Below are 14428 nucleotides of genomic sequence, written 5' to 3'. Positions count from 1 at the left end.
GCCTAAAACCTGCTTAGATACAGACTTATAAAAAGAAATAAAACAGACACATCTATGAAAATAACAGTGCAGACAGATATGGCATTTTTTCCACTTCACAGTCCTGCAGAGATAACTGTTATTGTGGGTTTTAGACAAAACGACTTTTTATTTTTTAAGCACAGAGCTGTCAGAGCATTTTCATTTTACATAACTGGTGTTTTCAACTCTAAATTCATGGTAGATTTTAGATGGCCGTCAAACGTTTATTTCTGATTAAAATCAAAACCACATGCTAAACATTTTACTTTTATTTCAGAAAATGTTGCAAAGACAAAATTACATGAAAATCACCTAATAATTATGAACATTAATTCATAATTAATGAATCAATACTTTATGCTGCAGGCTCTCTAGGAACCCACAGAAGACGATAACTTTCACACCTTCTCAGACAGAAAGGTGTGAAAGAATTCAGATCACCTTTAAATTGTATCTTTTTTTTATTTAATTCAGTAGAATTATACCATAATTGCCTTGAATGGAAATATAAATCTGGCCATGAAAGAGTTATTTTATCTGCTATGTTAGTTTCCTGACCTTTTCAGTCTCTTATTAAAGCAATGTGCTTTGGAAGATAATAATAGAAGTCACTTTGCCTTGCCTGATTAATGTGATGAGCCTGCAGGTTTCTGCCTCTTATTGGCTGATCAGGTTCTTCTGATGTTTCCCCGTGCTGAATGCACGATGGATGATTCAGTCATACAGAACCATTGAAGCTACATATGTGCTCTGCTGCAGTGACTCAGATCACAGATCATCATTTCCAGATTCAGTTGATGATTTGGAGTTTTTTTTGTTGTTGTCGAAAGCTTTGAAAATAATTTTTTGTCCTCTACAGCTTGGAAGTGTGTCCACAACATACTTTCTATAATATGTATACATATTTTTCTTTCTTGTCCATCCCAGTATCCATTTCAAAGCGAGGAAGCAAAAGAACATCCAATGAAATGAGCCAGAACTGAAACTCAGACTCAGTTTCATTTCAGTTTGAACAGGGATTTGTTTCAAGACCCTAGTGAGTCGACTTAACTCTGAAAATGTACTTAAAACTCGACTGAGTTGATAAACAGTCGCTAGTGGTTTGTTTTATAATTTTATCTGCTTACTTGTTTCACACCATTAATAAGTCATATGACAAAAATGAGCAGTATATAAAAATAAAAAGCATATAAGAATCATCCAAACCAATCTGGAAAGCCCCATTTGAAAAATAAGAAATTTCTCTTTTTTTAAGTCATGCTTTCATTGTGTTAAACACATTTTTTTAAAAGCTGACATCATTTTCACAAGCCATGTTCACACCCATACCTGTGGTCTCAAGAAATCATGTGAACAGAACTCAGCTGACAGCATACAACAGATGAAGAAAATCTTAAAAAAGCACCACAGCCTGCCGCGGGTTAAAGAAATTCAAGAAAACAAAAATAACACAATGACTCACATCCACCAGTCAGGAAAGGGTTACAAAACTGTTTCCAAGGCTTTGGCACTCTAGTGAACCTGAGTGAGAGACAGGCTCATAATACTGAACTCAGGTTCCATGTAATTCCCCTTAATTAAATGGTGAGACTTAAAAGTTGTTGCTGGCCGACCATAAGTACTGCAAAAAGTGCATCAATGACTGATCTAGACAAAAATAACCCAGAACAATATCTAAAGCACTGCAGCCTTCACTTGTCCCTATTAAAGTCAATATTCATGATTCAAAAATAACAAAAACAGACTGGTCATTAAATGCTGCCAGTAATCTTTCAAAGCATTTAGCGCCCCAAAAACAGTAGGAAAAACCCAGTAGGTGAGGTAGACAAGAAATCAGGATACAAACTGGGGGTGCCAAAATTTATTTCAAGACCACTAACCAAGTCATCAGGCACAAAGACAGTAAGTTTACTCAAGCAAGGAGAGAAGTAGATAAATTGGCAAGAGAGACTTGAAATCAGGAACGATGTGCACTTCTTCATGGGGGAAGGTTGGCTCCGAGAGCAGAAAAGGTTTGTTAATTTGTATAAGACTTGAGTCACAAATCCCTCTCTTGCTGCCATCTTTCATTTCTTGTTTCATGTTCACTGTCTGACACCCCCCAATTGGATTACTTTCTCTCCCACATTGACATTGTCTGGAGGCAAAAAGACTGGTGTCCAACTGGCACATGTACCAATGAGAATTTCCTCACTGTTCCAGCGAGTGCTATTTGTGGTTGGGTTTGTATAGGAATGAGATTATCAGCTTGTGGAAAGTATTTAACATTTTCTATATTTGATGCCCTTAGCCAAAAAGCACAGACTATATAAGCCCCTTGCTAATCCTGTTTTGTTTTGTTTTTTGTGCATATTTACAGCGACTTCACAGATATAAAGAACAATTTCATGTTTAGTTAATTTTTAAATTTTTTTTATGTGAACAAACTAAACCTCTTTTTAGTGGAACAATCCCAGTATCAGTTGTTTCAAATAAGCTATAATCAAGTATTCTCTTTCATTCTTTTGTTTATTAGCAATGTCAATAAGGTCTTTAGTCTTTTTCTCTTGAGTGGTGAGATTTCCAAGCAGTCTTCTTATAATTCATTCGGAATTGTTTCTCATGCATACTCATTCTAGCTCTGGGCAAAATATGAATAAAATTATAAAATGGTCTAAATGCTCTCTAAAACACATGAAATGATGCACAATCGACTGTGAGACAGAAGTTTGTTCATGTCTGACAGTCCCTTCCTCAAAGGAGTTTTTTTTTTTTTTTCTCTCCATCTCGCTGCCGGCCATCACTGCGCTAATAACAAAGTCAATTTCACAGCAAATCACTCCCACATGCTTCACTCACCTTAAGCCACATTCTGTTGTTTTGTGAACGGGTTTAGCACCACAGAATGTGTTGTTTTAGTCTGCACATGAAGACAATAAAAAAAAAGATTGTGGCTATTGTTACTTTGAAGGACAAAAAATAAAAATGAAAAAATAAAAGTGCCTGTTACCAGCCAGACCTAAAATGATGCTGTTCCAGCTAGAATAATTGGCCATGTTCTGGGGACCTATTGAGTTGTGAGAAACTTGGGTGCCGTCACAGCCTGAGGGTCAGAGTTGCGTTTTCTGGTTAAATAATTAATAGAGATGAAAACAAAAAATAGGGCATCGAGAGTTCTTCAAAGCACTATAGTTAGTATATCAAAAGTATTTTTCTGCAAATCATGACATAACTTTATACTCAGGAGTGTCCAATTAAAATCATGGAGTTATGTTTCAGTCGTCATTTCTTGTGTTTAAATTTTGCAGAATCATGGTCCCCAATCTGAGAGATAACAGAAATAACAAATAACATTCGGTTGTCGATTAGCGTTATTACTTGCTGTAGTCTCGATTGCTTTCTTATCATTGTTTGATGACAGTTTGGAGGGGAATCTTTCTTTCAGCAGGAAGAAGTCTCTAAGTAGAGACGGGTTTGATCTACTGCCATCACTAGATGTGATACTGCAGCTGATCTTGAATTTGATATCTAATCGAGGCCACCTGTTCATCCATTGATCCAGACTGACTGATCCCGACCTTTTTGGAATTCATTCTCTCGCTGACTCTAACAAGGTAAAGGATATGTTGCCCATTTAAGTGATAAAATATGCATAAAAAATTCCCAAGTGATATTTAAACACATATTTTAAAAGTTACTCTTAGATTAACTGGTTACTATAAATTGTCTACATGAGTAAGTCTGTGTGTGTGGGGGTGTGTGTGTGTGTGTGTGTGTGTGTGTGCATAGCTGTCTGTTTACTCCAGGACTAAAATAAGACATATGTTGCCCTGTGATGAACTGGTAACCTGACTTAGGATGTTCCAGCTTTTCCTGCAATGACCCCGGGAGATGATGGAGAAGGCACCCTAGTCCCAGGGGCCCTGCACAGACAACTGGGTCTAGACAGCAGATGATGGTTCCACAAAAGGGTTGTCTTTTCTGTGCTGTATGCAAACATTAAGAGTTTTCAAAGTTAGGTTGAGCTAACTGAGGAGAAAAGTCGACAAGAGGAGCAACAAGCAGCTTCAGCAGCAGTGAGAAGGCTAGCTTAAAAACAGGAAGCCGTTTTATTTATTCCCTTTTTTTTACTTTTGACCTCTTTCTTTCATTGTTCATAATGGATTTGGAGATGTTGGCGGCATCTTGGAAGATTTTTGTATGAAGTTGGAATGTTTACCATCAGGGAAATACAAAAAGAGTCTACTTTTAAAGTTTGCTATGCTAACTAAGCTAACAGTGCTAAGTCTTCACAAAGGTTTTGAAAACACTGAAAAATATCACAACAAGCATATGTTTCTGCTTTTGTTTCATAATAACAACACTCCCCTGTTTTATTTTTACTTCTCTGAAACCGTCATGTCCACAGAAGGTCTCCATCCATCCATCCATTTTCTTGCACCCTTTTTCCCTCAGTGGGGTCGGGAGGGGTGCTGGTGCCCATCTCCAGCCAACGTTTTGGGCGAGAGGTGGGGTACACCCTGGACAGGTCGCCAGTCTGTCGCAGGGCAACACAGAGACACAGGACACACAACCATGCACACACACACACTCATACCTAGGGGCAATTTGGAGAGGCCAATTAACCTGACAGTCATGTTTTTGGACTGTGGGAGGAAACCGGAGTACCCGGAGAAAACCCACGCATACACAGGGAGAACATGCAAACTCCATGCAGAAAGACCCCAGGCCGGGAATCGAACCCAGAACCTTCTTGCTGCAAGGCAACAGCTCTACCAACTGCGCCACTGTGCAGCCCTCACAGAAGGTCTCGACTTCATGAATAATTAATGAGCAATTAAGACGGAAAGACTCCTTATTCTGTTACAAAATGATTTTGTTACTGAAAGTAGTGGGTTTTCATTTTATGTTATTAATATTTTGCACCGTAAAAAAGCCACAGTGTTGACAGCAACTGACAGTGCCTGTGTAATTTATATACACCAGGATAAAAATATCCCTTTTAGCAAAATAAAAGTGAATGTGCTTAGATATTTAATGTTGGTTTTGAGATTGGAAAGGAACCCTAAGATCTAGAGCATATCTATTACCAGCAGAGTAGAAGCATGTTGAAAATGAGCAACAACAAAATATTCAAAAACTGTCCAGACAGAAATTGAGGCTGAGAGTAAAAGCGCCAATTCTATTTTTTGGAAGTTAAGGTAGAGCAAAAGTGTTATTGAAAAGCAGTATGCTGGGTTTATTATGACGATTAAAGCTACCTTAATACCAGATGAGCGCCTGCTGTGTACTGTTTGAACCGTCTGTTCCCACTTTAAGCAACAATAAAACCTACTGGGCCTGTCATGTCCCAAAGCCAATGCAGGCTTCTACCTTAACATCAACGGTTACAGAAATAATGTCAAATATTATCACGGGTGGCTCTAGGCAAACTCCTCCTTTTGCAAGGTTATATACGCAGTAGCTCATAACACTGCAATAAAATAACTTTACCTCACGGTTAACACGTTGTGGTTTATTCTTTTAAAATGCTGCTTTTATGATTTGTTGGAATTATATTCATAGTGTATCGTTTTTGGGGGTTTTTTTTGTAATCTGATTGTCTAAAGTTACAGTCGGAACTGAAATATAAAGAACAGAAAACTATGAACGACGTACACTGAGAAAGCTGAAGACTAGCAAGGGGCAGGTGCAATCAATAGCAAGAGAAACCAGGTGTGAATGCAGCAGCTGAACAACCACAAACGCCACAAAAGGTCAGAGACTATACAAAGTTTGTGTCCATATGCCTGTATTCAGCATATTTAACCAATGCTGTTGATGAATAGGCTCAGTGATCTTTAGTTAGATTTTTGAGAAAAGCAGCCCTGAGATGGAGAGTAATGACAGCTTGATTTTTAAGAGTGGCACTGTTTTGCCCCAGAGCTTTGGAAGCAAGTCACAACAACTCTGGCATGTCTGGAAGAAATGCAGTGGACCGTATATTGGCTTATATATATATATATATATATATATATATAAGCTGATAGAAACCAAGGTTTCTATCTGATTACGGTAAAAGGATGGGGCAGGAATAATTTTTTTAGAGACCGTTTCTGAGAGAGAATTTCTGAAATCATTATGTGCCTTTACAAGTGTTATTTTTTTCCCAGTTCAGGGATCGGTGGAATTTGCCTAGATGAAACATTGCCAAAGTCTGGGAATACACTGGACAGAGAAGTCCAGCAGCACTCAGCACTCCAGCTCAAACTGCACCACCACATGGCAGGGTTGAATAATTCACAGCCCATGAATCATGTTCTCACACTGGATGCTTGGATGCGACCTAACTGCTCTCTATGCTCTCTGTGTGTTTGCGATGCATAATAACCTTGAATCCAGTACTAAACAAAAGAAGTAGAAGAAAAGAGGAAAAATGCAAAGAGGAAAAGTCGGGAGACATGAATGTCAAACAAAAACATACTTCCTTTCCTCCTTACAGACTCCATGCTCCAATACTGACCTGAAGGAGGTGTCATGTAATGTCATTATTTTGAGGAAATCAGTATTTTTGCTACTTTGTCAAAAATCCAAATGCTGTTGCTAAGGATTGATTTGTAAAAGAAACAAAACGGGTAAAACATCAAAGGGGTTGACTTTTTTTTTTTTTAAAGAGACTGTATTATTGTCAATAGAATTTCTTGATAGTATATTATTCTTATTTTCTGTGTTCTGATCTCTGTGCATTTTATTTTATTGTTTCTGTGTTGTCTCTGTAAAACCCTGGCTCGTATTCCCTTTGTATTCAGCTTCATCTGTTCATTGCACTAATTAGTTATTTTTTCCTTCTGCTGCCCGCTCAGGACGCTCCCTCAGCTGCTCAGCATTCTTCTGATTAGCCTCACCTGGTTTCAATGTCACTTTTCACACCTCAGTATTTAGGCCCCTCGATTCTCGTTGATCTCTGATGTTTTCATGTACTGTTCTCTCTCTGTGTGACAAACCTACAAAGTTTTTCTTTGGTTCAACATTAAACCCTTATCTATTTGTCACTCTGTCCAATGTTTTGGGTCCTCCAAGAAACCACATGTGACAGGTTCTGCTTTTATTATGAAAGAGAAACTTTTTTTTTTCTTTTTTGAGGGGAAAACTATTTTTTCTTCAGATATGTGTTTTTGTATCACAGCTAAGATGAGCTTCTCATATGTAAATCAACAGCCTCTGATTCCTACAAGGACAACCTGTTGAGCTGAAAGTTGCTCCTGATAAATGTATTCATACATTCAGAACTGCAAAAATCCTTTAGCTGCCAACATGTAGCTGAGACATTTTGCCTGAGGACTAAACTGTCTAAAGTTTCTCAGTTGTCTCTGTTTTTAATTTCAGGACAAATTAAATGTATGTAAAGTTCTGGCAGACTTAAGTGTTAGTGTATGTTATGCATCTTGCATGAATAACACACACAATTAGTGTGGGTCTGGCCTGCTGATGTTGTGAAACAGTCTTGCTAACTTTACCATAGAAAATTGAAAATATCCCCTTGAAATAAATGCGTAATGTCCAAAAAAAAACACCCTCTGGCATATTGATTTGAGTTTTTAACATTACCCTGAACAAAACAGAAAACCATTTTAACACAATGTGGGTAATGTGGTATATGCATTAATGGTTTATTGCAAAGCAGCACAAAAATGAAGGTGTGTGAATGTAAAATGCGTTGCGCAGCACCTCCTGATGTAAATTGAAAACTGTGTTCTTGCAGCTCTGTGGCGGTGATGTCTTGCGTCTCTTTATGCACAGACTTTTGTCGGCCCAACACAAGTGATGTTTACACAAATCACGCAATGAAAAGTGTAGTATGATGGCCCCCTCAGGCCATGAATAAATCATGCACCTTCACAGTCAGGGAGTCTATCTAAACTGTTCTCCCACTCTGTGACGGTATGCGTGGCGGGTATGCAAATTGTCAGCCGATCGCAGCATTGTGGGTGTACGCACATGCACCCAAATTAGACTGCTTTGTTGTTCCAGCTCCTGCTAATTGATTTAGGTAGGTTTAAACCCCAGCTCCTGTTCCAACCCTCTTCCCAACACCAATTATCCTGCAGCAGCGTGTTGCCTGCTGCTCTCTGACATGTGGGCTGCAGATGGCTGTCCCGACGAACGGCGCCAGGACAGAGGCAAGCGTTTCCCTGTGAATTATTGTCAGTTTGCCACATGACATGTTCGCTGTAATAAGTCTCGTTCAGTCGGAACGGCGAGGCTCTCCTGAAGAAAGGCCAGTAGTGCTGTGCATACACAAGAGGGATTTTCCACACTCCTGCACAGAAAACAATGAAACCTCCGCCAAGCAGAACACAATTCTGCTTAGGTGGGATTTCACACGAGGCAACAGCAAAATTCCAAATCAGTGGTTTTGTATATTTATTTTTAAAAAAAGAGAAAATCTGATGTTGCAATGGCTCAGAAAGAAACGTTTTACAGCCATTTAGAACATCTTGAAGAAAAGGGACATTTACCTGTCATAAAAAGGGTGTCACTCAGTTGCTGTTTTATACTCAATCGACCCTTTAAAACACAGCTGTAATGCAACTGGAAGCCATATAAACAGATGGTCCTTTTACTGCATGTTTGCCATGCTAGACTGCACTTTCAGCTGCCCGTTAATTTGTACATGTTCTCCTGGTCCGCTTCACGTTATTGTTCAGAGAATTATTATTAGTAGATTCCAGTTATAGATGTAATAAAACAGTGTTTTCCACTTTTGAGTGATCAAGAGAAGAGGAACAGGGATGTTATTATGAAGCTGTCATTTACGACAAGGCAATCGTAGATTGTAAGCTGTAACCATAAGTAAGCTGTATCATTAGATCTACATCACCAGAAAACATGGTGGACACTTTTTGGATAAGTGCCTAAAAACCTAAAAATTAATTAATCAAGTAAATGATCACTTATTGAATACGTTTCTTTTTTTTGTTTGTGTATTTGTAGTTGTCACTAAGGTTGAGTATTTGTTCATTAAGTTATTTAATTCTGTATTTTTTTTCCCTAATTTTGACACCATTGGTTCTCCATAGTTAAATTGAATTCGAGCAGGCTTCTGATGTTCGCAAATTTCGTTGTACTATAATGAATTTACATTTATAGTGCAATAAACTGACCAGATTTAAAGACGGCCTTTCACTGCGGTGATCTCTAGAGTAATGTGCTGTCTGATTTGAGGAATTGACTGGCTTGGTGGTTTATTTTAAGGTTCATCAGTCACATCAATTCCAAGTAGATTACTTCTTCTCAGCAGGAGAGAGATCTTATTAAAGCTGAGCCTCTCTGCCTCAATTATACCTCTGGTATAATTACTTTTGCCCTTTTGCTTATGTTTTTATGTTCTGCTGCTTGCTAATTTGATAGTTGGCAGGAAACTTAAAAAAATGTTGGATGAAATTTATTTTGACGTTAACTCTTGAAATATACTCTTTATGTGAGGTTCATTCAAATTTGTTTAATAAATCCTTTATGGATTAACAATTTTTTCTTTCATACTTCTTGGTTGTGTCAAGTTAATTTTACCGTCATGAAATGTTTGCATACATGACACAAGATATCACTCATGTTACATGTTAATAACCTGAGGTAAATGGTTTTAACGTATGTGCAGAAAAGCTTTTTGGAAATCATAAACTCTTTACAGCTTTAGCTTTAAGATCAATTAGCTCAATACCAGCAGCTCACAGAACACACATTACATTACAACTCTTCATGTTGGGGGTCATGTCAGCAAAAGTGCTTGCAGGGAGATCTAGGCGTCCATAACAGTCGTCATTATCACCAGAAACTAAAGACGGCATCAACATTTCAGAGAGTTATAGTGCTACAGATAACTGAAACTGCTGCACAGTAAAATGTGGGCAACTTCTGAATTAAAATGTCTCCCCGTCGATTCTGATGTATAAAACTGTTCTTACAGTGACAGTGTTTCTGATCCTGACTTTCTTCTTTTAGTTTGCTTATCTGTCACTCATCATATGCCTATCAGTGTCTATTAGTTTCTGTGTGACTTATTTGAATGTTGTATTGTTTTCTTGTAAACGTAGAACCTCCAGATACTCTGAAAGAACAGAGAAACTTTTTTTTTTTTAACTCAAGGTAGATAGAACGATAAAAGTTATTTCTGGCTGAGTCATGTCATGTCTTACCTCAAATAAGCAAAAGTGAGTGTAGCACTCCTCGTACGAACTTTGCACTGGTCAGCATATGTCAAATATCAGCATAGTTGTCACGCCAACTTCAACTTTCTGACCATGCAGTCACAGGATAGTTGTTGGGATCCACCACAAAAAAAAAATTCTGCCCAGATGATGAGTCACAGTCAAGCTTCAAGAACTCTCAAATCAGAGCTGCAGGAATAGAACCATGCCATCTTTTCTTGCAGCTTTGGGACAGAAAACATTATATATATATAATAAGTATGCAAATGTTTTAATGTTTTTGTTGCTCTGTTCTGCTACTGCTTTCTTTTTTCCAATTTCTCCATCATAGTCGCCACTCATAGCTTGCAAAATGGAGGAGACTACTAATATGTTTTACATGTTTGTTGTTCTGCTCTTTGCACAGCAGGACTAGTATATCAAGCACACACTGGTTAATTAATCAGACTATCCTCTCTGGTAGCCAGCCTGTGATCACCTACCTCAGGCTACTTTTACATAACAGCATACTGCTTCAAAAGTGATTACACTATAGCCTTTGTGCAACCGCAGAGGACTGCCAATCAAGTAAAAAAATAAATAATTTCCCACAGTTCTCTGCCACATTATCTCATCACATGTTTGCCTAAATAGATCCAATCCAGACGCATCTGTAACATCTTTTCACACACAGGATTCTAAAACTCTTTTTGTGGTCTGGCAATAAAATGAATAAACTACAAAACCTGTCTGGACCTCCTTAAAGACAGAAAATGTGAACTGTAGCTTCCAAATGGATTTCAATTTTCTTTTTTGTACAGTTTGTAGACATATTTGATGTTCACAAAAGGACTCCATTTTAGAAAACCAACTGTATCTATTCTTAAAAACTACTTTGAAACCTTATTACAGAATAATAACATAAGGTTGAAATGAATTACACAGGGAACACAGACTTTATGCAGAAATAAACAACATTTACTGATCAAGTTTTCTACATAAAGTAGTAAAGATTAAGCAGCTTGTATTTATTACCCTACATACATCCGTACAGATACTAAAATGTCCTCACCCATGAGCAGAGCAAACGTGAATTTGAAGAGTACAACTGAAACAAGCGGAGAAGTACATTTCTATTAACTGCAGGATTGCTTTTGCAAATGTGGATGGGAGTTTTAAACATTCAGGGCTGCAGAGGCAAATATCTCTTGCTAAGAATCCTATAATGGGGAACGGCCAAATGCAATGGCATGGGAGATCTAAGAGGTCCGGGGTCAGTCTGTGGTAAGTCAAAGACGGTCAGTATAGAGGTTAATTAAACACAAAAACATAACATTAAATCACAGAAGAACTGTAGACCTGAAATGGTCTTAATTCAGCAGCAGATTACCATTTTTAAAGTGCCAACCTAGTTCCAAAAATGTGCTGCAAAATGCATTTAAAAAATCTTACTAAAGATCTATATCTTAGTAAGAAGCTGAGAATGGATTAGGGAGCTGCTCTGAGTGGGTGTGTGTGTGTGTGATATATGTGGATGTGTGTGTGTGTCTTCAGTGCTGCAGGCATAACTGTCACAGGTGAAGAGTGTAACAAGCAGATCCCGTCAAGCCGAGTCAAACACACATACTTGCATATGCCTGGTGACTTGAGCCGGCATGACAGCCAATCCTGTCAGGCGTTCACCGTGCCACGCTTCTTATCTGTGTTAACAACAGATGCTTGACTTCCCAGCAGAGAACTGGAGGACTGCGATGTTTAATCTGCAAAGTTAAAGCAATTACTCTTCCGTTAGTTACTGACTTGATTGTAAAGAAAAGAATGAAGTGGGATAAAATTGGTAAAAAAAATAAATAAATAAACCACAGCAATATGTTATTGGAAGGCAGTGGTTGTGGGGGAATTATGTAAATGTATTTATTTTTATTTTTATTTTTTAGGTTTATGTTGTATTATGTTATTCCCTCTTCAAAACCATACCTGGAGTGTTGTTTTGAGAGGTTTTAGAGGCAGGTTTCCAGAGAGGAATCGTGGAGCAAGAGCGGACACCGGATGCAATCTGGGGAACCAAGAAGAAACCAGAGAGAAACTCAGCCAGGAACTCAGCCAGGAACTCAGCGAGGTCTCCAGCTGCGAAGAAGACAAGCAACATGGGTGGTTAGCTTGTCTAGGATTCAAGACAAGCTAGCTACCACAAACCGCGGTAACCATCCGTCGCAGGGAACCCGCTCTAAATTCCAGTCCCTGATAGCCACTAATAAGCAACAGCTAGATCCAGTCATCTCGCCCATCACACCCTGCTGGAAGGAAAAACACACAAGTAGCGGATACAACGCATACTGATTGTGCTTTCTTCTGGAGCAAAGGCCTGGTAGTACTTATGCCTCGGTTACTTCTTCTTTTAGGGAATAGTTAAAAAAAAACTGACTGTTGTCCTGCGTGTTTGTTTCTCAGCCAGAAATGTTTAAATAAGCCTGTCCCTGCCACAGTTGTCAGGTCAGTGTGGCATTATGCCAACTTCCCAGTGCTCTTGTGCGGGTCTCTGTGTAAGGAGAAAGGTGTGCAATGAATGACATTTACGCCCCTATCCCCTCTGCTAGTTTTGTTATTAAAACTGGAGTATCGGAAAAAAATGTTCAGTATATTTCTCTTTACATCAAATACATTGTATATATCTTGAGTAGGGAATTAGAAATACTTTTAATTAAAAGAGTAAATAGATGGATGCTGTCTTAAAGATCAAAACGGAGCAAAACGTTCAATAAAATTCATGAAAAACAATCCTCCACTTTTCTTTTACTGTATCTGTTTTATGTGTTTGCATAGATTAAACTACTCCAATTAAAAAAGGATTATAGCCAAAGCTTTTATAAACATAAGTCATCACTATGATTCGTTGGACTTGTTTTTCCGTAATTAACACACACTCTAATTACTTTATTTTTTTTAACTTCACTGTATTGTTCTGTACTTTAGATTATAAGTGTTTCCATAACTCTTCTCCATAAATGGAAGATAATGAGCACATTGTGTTTGTTTGTTTGTTATTATGTCAACTCATACCCAAAACTACTGGAATAGCAAATTTACCTGGCATTTGAAGTGACAGATTATCAGTGTTTGATTAGCAGCCCCTGCTAGCATTTACCTTAATTATGATAAAGCACAAAGGATTTTTATTTTATTTTATTTATTTATTTATTTTACACATTGCCTTCTGCCTTGAGCAGAACCTTTTAATGTTGTTGCTATGCCTGATGGGTAAGCAGATTTAAAAGGTCTTTCCTCACTCTTTGCTATGAATGTGGCTAATAAGTCGAAGCAGCTAACGTTGTCACTGTTTATACTGTGAATACAGGCTGTTGTTTGATCGATTTAACATAGATGTTTTTAGAGGGTGGTGTTATGCTCCGTGTGAGATGACGAGTCAGGAAGCAGAAAATAACCAGCAGAGTCAGCTTGGTTCAAGATAAATTTTCCTGAGGGCACATTAAGGCGCCTTAGGCAGTGAAGAGAAAATTTTCCAAGGGAATCCTTTGGCCTTCAACTATCCACCCACCAAAATGTCTCTTCAAACAGCTCAAAACTGCATTTTTCACTTTACAAACTGTTTTTTGCTGACAAACTGTCTAAATAGGTTATTTAGGGTTCTACTTTTATGATTCTATGTGAATTTTGACATAATTTGTTTGGGTCAGCAGTATTTTTGCCTAAAACTGCCAACACTACAGGCCTCCTTTGGTCAAATGATTCTTAGGCAGTTGAATTTTCTTGCAGTGGCACACCTTCTTCACAGCCCTGGTTTGGATATAGTAGCGAAGGTACTCTCTCAATATTTCATCCGCCATTGTACAAAGAGAAGTGGAAAAATTAAAAGCAAAAGTCAAGAGACTCCTCTGACTTTAAAGTGTCCAGCTTGATGTGCTGGACTTTATTTTTGACGCGCATAACGTTTTCGTTCTGAAAGCAGCGTTACGCTGAACCTAACCCCAGAACAGCACTTCCTTTTATGAGGTCCTGGCTTTGGGCCCCATAATGAACAGTGAGTCCTCACAATGTAAGACGCTCTGCCCATGTTGGGAAAATGGGCCTTAAAAGGGACGGTGTCAAATACAAAACCTCACACACACACACACACCCGCACACGCACACACACACACACACACACACACACACACAGTATTTTGGAACCTATTGTTGCTGTCCACAAAAAATCTTCTTTCCTACTGATGAGCCTCTGTCAGATGATCCAGAGTTCTTTCCTC

The 14428-nt window shown here is 38.3% G+C and overlaps 1 long non-coding RNA gene across 1 annotated transcript; it reads left to right on the top strand.

Annotated features, from left to right (window-relative positions):
• The first annotated feature begins 3769 nt into the window (after positions 1 to 3769).
• LOC103476763 (uncharacterized) lies at positions 3770 to 7031 on the top strand. Its single transcript, XR_535547.3, has 2 exons — positions 3770 to 5756; positions 6158 to 7031. It is a non-coding gene; the product is annotated as an uncharacterized LOC103476763 (long non-coding RNA).
• Positions 7032 to 14428: the final 7397 nt, after the last annotated feature.

Source organism: Poecilia reticulata, chromosome 15, assembly GCF_904066995.2.
Source record: "Poecilia reticulata chromosome 15, P_reticulata-male-v2, whole genome shotgun sequence".
NCBI lineage: Eukaryota > Metazoa > Chordata > Actinopteri > Cyprinodontiformes > Poeciliidae > Poecilia > Poecilia reticulata.
Note: the sequence above shows the minus strand (reverse complement) of the source record. Positions and strands in the feature narration are given on the sequence as shown.